The sequence below is a fragment of the Rousettus aegyptiacus genome, unplaced genomic scaffold (genome assembly GCF_014176215.1).
Source record: "Rousettus aegyptiacus isolate mRouAeg1 unplaced genomic scaffold, mRouAeg1.p scaffold_m13_p_19, whole genome shotgun sequence".
Lineage (NCBI taxonomy): Eukaryota > Metazoa > Chordata > Mammalia > Chiroptera > Pteropodidae > Rousettus > Rousettus aegyptiacus.
This window is the reverse complement of record NW_023416294.1, coordinates 4,657,367-4,662,494: the sequence shown is the minus strand read 5'-3', so window position 1 is coordinate 4,662,494 and position 5,128 is coordinate 4,657,367.

The window sequence follows — 5,128 nt, the reverse complement described above, 5'->3', positions numbered from 1 at the left end:
GCCTTGGGCGCCTCGTTCCCCTCTCTCTATTCTGCAGGGTAGAACCGTGGTGCAGCCATGGCGGGGTGTCAAGCCACGAAGCCACGTGGCTCGGCGTGTCCCGGGTGACCCCTCCCCGGCTCGGCTGCCTGTCATACCAGGGGGCCCTTCTGTTTCTCCAAGGAAAAGATATATATCTTTTTTTTTTTTTACCAGTATCACCTGGAACTAGATGAATTATGATGCTGTGACATAAATATAGTTAGAGGCTCATGGGGCAAAAGAATCAGCCAGACAGCAAGAGGAGAGAGAGGCTAAGGGTGTCCCCAAAACCATGCACTTACTCACTTACGCAGGACGGCTTTGTCCCCCAAGGGTGACTGGCTACGGGCAGGTTTTCCCGGCCGTAAGAAAGAGCAAATGAGGTTCAGGCTGATTTAGTTCAGAGCCCAAGAGTTGGTAGGTCAAATCTCACACACACACACACACACCTGTGTTATTTAGCACATTGTTATGGGCCGAACCCTGTTCCCCTCCCAAGGTCAGACGCTGGCACCTTCACCCCCAATGTCAAGGTGCCTTCCGCAAAATGGGGTCTTCGCCCTTAGCTGGGATACGGTCACCCTGGAGTAAGCGGGACCCTCATCCGATACAACCTGTTTCTGCAAACGAGAGGACAGTGGGCCCAGGCCACGCACGCAGGGCGAATACCACGTAGCTATGGGCGTGGGGAGGCCCTACGCTGAGGGGCCAGCAAAGCCGGGAGAAGCCTGGGACAGCCCGCCCCGCACGCTGTCACCGCCAGAGGGAGTGCGGGCCCCTCACACGCTCATCTCAGACACGTAGCCCGCCAGGACGGACTGAGGACACATGTGTTTGGTTTCGGTCACCCACCCAGCTTTGGGGACTGTCATACGGCCGGCCGAAGACACGCGGTGTTCGTGACTACACCTCGGGTGCGTACTTCTTCCTCGAGGGACATGAGTGGTGGGGACGGGCCAGGCTGTCCGCCCCGGCCGTCCTCTCTCTGCCCCCCGCGTGAACCGTGCCGGGCCCTGGGGTCTTGGCCCATGCCTTCGGACACGTGCCGTGGGACCTCGCTTCGGCGTGGCGTCAGCAGAGGCTGAACGCGGAGAAACGGGAGTGTGCTGGCTGCCCCGGGCCGGGAGCCGGGGGACAGGGACAGACCTCCGGCCATTAGGTGGGGTCTGGGGTACGGCACGTCGGTCACACTGGGTCGTGTACTTGGAAGTTGCTTAGACGGTAAATGTTACGTGTTCTCAGCAGGGGGCGGGAAAAAAACGGCAACTACGTAGCACGGTGGACGTGTATCAAATCGTCCTTAAACGGATACAATGTTACCTGGCGACCGCATCTCCCGAAGCTGGAAATAGCAGCTCTGTGCGGTCCCGCCGCGGGCGTATTCGCGTGCATCCTGCAGGCGCCCCGCACCCCAGAGGCACGGGCGGCCCGTGCCGCGCTGTGTGAACGTCCCCCTGCTTTTCTGCGTGGTTAATTTGTTGCACGTTTCATATTCAGTGACAATTCTCCCGCTATATATATATATATATATAGATACATGTATCTATTCATGCATATGTATAAAATGAATACGGGCATGTTCTTTTCGGCGCTGTTCACTGATGATTACGTCTCCGCAGACAGTTTGCGATCTGACTTTCAAATTGTGTTTGGGTGGTTTTTTTTTTGTTTTTTGGATGGCAGCGCAGTTTGCTCCTTTTGGAGGCTTGTTCGTGGGATGTGGAGCTGTTCCCGTGTCTTCTCTGAGCCGCCTTACTGTGGACTCGCTCGCCTTTCCTCGCGGAGACGCCGAAGTCTCGTCCTTCTGAGCACAGACGTCAGTTGCCCCGAAAGTCCCGTGAGTCATGTCGGGACGTCCCCGGGTTCCCATGCCGTGGTCCCCAGCCTCGAGGTCCGGCCTTCTTCTTGTGCCCGTTCACAAACAGAAGCCCGAGCTGTGTCCTCGGGCCGCGGTTTCCGAAATCCTATTTGGTCATTAAGTGCGCTCCTGATCTGCATCCTTCGGCTTCTTAAAACCAGCCTCCCGCATGCCGGGGAGACGGAATCACTGAGCACGCCGGCTTCGACTTCCGACTCTGTGTCACTGTCTGACGCGACACACCCGCTCCTGAATCTCACAGGCCTTTTTTCCCTTGTAGGTTTTTTTTGTTGTTGTTTGACAAATGTGTTGAAGTGTCTGTGGCTCAGCAGATGGGGTTTCAGATCTCGTCAAACAGTTTTTTTTTTTTCCCACCGAGTGTTTCAAAATAGCGATGGCACGTCTTCCCCGGGCGAGTCACAGATGGGCCCCTGCTCATTCTGACAGCTCGTCTTCCGCCTTCAAAAGGCAACGGCGGTCTCAGCAAAGCGTGCGATTCTCTCCTCCCGGCTGCCCTTTCGAGTACCTATTAATCTATTCTCACGGAGCCCTTGTTGTGTTTCTTGTTGTTTTTTTTTCAATTAAGCTCATTGAGAAACACACTTCAGGAAGTCACTGGAATCTAGCATGTACCGTCCCCAAAGTGGCAGCCCTGGCATCGTTGTTGGGCAAATTATCCCATTCTTCTCTTCCCTCACGCGCTGACGACGAGGCTGCCTGTCCATCCCTTAGCTGAAAACGGGCCCCGCAGTGCTGTGTGGCATTTCTGTCCGTCCGTCCACCCGGGCACCGTTTCTGCGTCCCCAGTGGCTCACGGACGAGCAGCCGTGCACGATGCTCACCGGTGTGAGGTGCGGCGTGTGCCTGTGATGGGGAGAGAGACAGTGGCCCACCACGGACGTGACCATGGCTGGACCCCGGGAGACATGCCGCATTGATGTTTGGGACTGCAGGGGACACACGGCTTGGCCGAGGAGGACAGTGCCCAGCTGGGGTTCCACACCCCACGTTGCCTTGTGTGGCATCAAAAATCCTGCAGCTGTGTGAAAAGGCTCTGCCCGGTTCTAAACCCACAGCCGTGGGAGGCTGGACTGTGCTCTTTATTTCGACCTCGACCGTGTCTGGCAGCAGAATGGAGTCAGGAGCAGGTGTGACCCCTCGGCCGCCTTCTAATAAGCCGCAGAATCAAACAGATTCGCAAATGCGTAAAAATAATAATAATAATAAAAAAAGCTATTCCTCCCCTCCCCTCCCCAATTTTTCTTTGGGGGGTGAAAATATACATATCTTTTCCATTAAAATATGTTATTTACGTAAAGTGCAATGGGTTTGTTATTGTTGTTATCTTAAACTTATCGAATAAATGTCTAAAATGTCCCGTTTTAATTTCTAGTGCAGAAAACATGGATGTTTATCACCCACATAAACACAAGCTCTCTAGGTTCCCCCATATTTTTTATTTTTTCCCAGGCATGTCAAGGACTCTTGTGACCTAAATATGTTTGAGAACTTGTGCTCGATTGTGTAGATGAAGATGTTCTGATGTTAAACTAACAGCAAGCTCAAATCAAAATGTCTTAAAACCATTAAGAGAGCATCACGTAAGACCGACTGAGGTTTGGGGCCTCTGGGGTGGGGTGATTTGAGGGTTCCACGGGGTCGTCTGGCGGCGGGGTTCTCTGCATCTTGTGACCCTGCCTTTGACAGGACACCGACTGGGGTCACTCATGCTGGAAGAGGGCTGCCGTAGCTCCGGACATCACAACCCCATCCCCCAATGTCCAGAGCCGGAATTCGGACCGTGTTCCTGCGGATTTCTTCTGTAAAGAATAACGATGTCCTTCTAGACGTCACCAGACAACTTCTCCTCTCTCGTTAGCACAGAACGGGACACACGGCTGCAAACTAATATCGATCGGGCGAGGCGTCATGAAAATTCAAGGGAAATTTTAGCTCTGTCAAGACCGAACGACAGAAAAACGGAGGTTGAGTGCTGGCTGTTAACCGGTAGCATGCCTTATACCTTCCTTGCTATTTTTGTAACAAGTTGCTTACAATTGTAGCACTTTATATATTACGAGGTTTATATTTCTTGAAATATAACATTGGGTGCTTAATTGCGACCGTGATACACACGTATATGTGTCTGTATAGATTGTAAATATTTGCCCTCATTCTTTGCTTGTCTTTCAAGTTCGTTCCTAGGGCCTTTGTCACAAAAACGTGTCGCACAAATCGGTTGGCGTCCATCTCTGTGGCTTCTGGGTTCAAAGGCTCCCCCCGAAAGGTCTTATAACTCTGCAATGATACCGTCTTTCTTGTACCGAGAGAGTCGTTTTCTCTGAATGTGTCTTCACGACGGTGCAGAGTCCCTGCTGCAGTTGGTGAACGTCTTTTGACAGGTGACACAGCTTTCCGATGGCCGTGCCCACGGCGGAGCTCAGCAGCCGGCTTCCTGGGGACCGGCACCCATGGGAGCCCAGCCACGCCCACGGCAGGCTGCTGGCTCTGGGTTTATAGACGGAGACGCCCTTTGCCCCGGGACCAGGGACGATGGCCTGTCGCTCACTGCCTTCTGCCCCGGGAGGGGACGGCGGGTGGTGTGTGGGGCGGGGAATTCTGTCACGTCTGCAGACTGTCGTGCGGGGAGACACAGGCTCCTGCCGGGGCGTCCTAAACCTTCTCCTTACCCATCTGTGCAGTGGCCCCCAGCTGCCCCGCTGGGGGCCACCCGCTTCCCACCCTCTCTAGCTGGCCCACCCTGCTGCCCGCTGCCCGCCTGGTCAACAGTCACAGCCCTGCCTCCCAGCTTGGGGGAGCATCAGGAGATCCCTGCGGTCAGGGTTCCTGCCCCCCCCACTCTGCTTCCTGATGTGGGGGAGCAGGGAGTCTGGGGGACACCATGGATTTGCATGTCCTCGGAATGTCCCAAAGGATCTTGATGCTGCTGTCGCCAGCTCAGGGCTGACCCTTGGCTCGCTTTTCCCAAAATAGAACATGGGGAATGGCTGGCCGCCAAGCGCGGCTTCGGGTGACAGGCTGGCGTGACCAGCCGCAGCGGGTGGGCGGTGAGGAGAGGGGCGGGGACGGGGGCGGCGCTTGCGTCTGTCACGCCCGTCAATCACCGGGTCCGGGGCCCACGCTGCAGGGAGCTGGAGAGCAGCAAACCCCCATTTCCAGCGGGCTCCGTCCTCAGGGGGGCCCACGGTGGCGCGGGAGCTTGCGGGGCGGGTGTTTGGGGACGCGGCC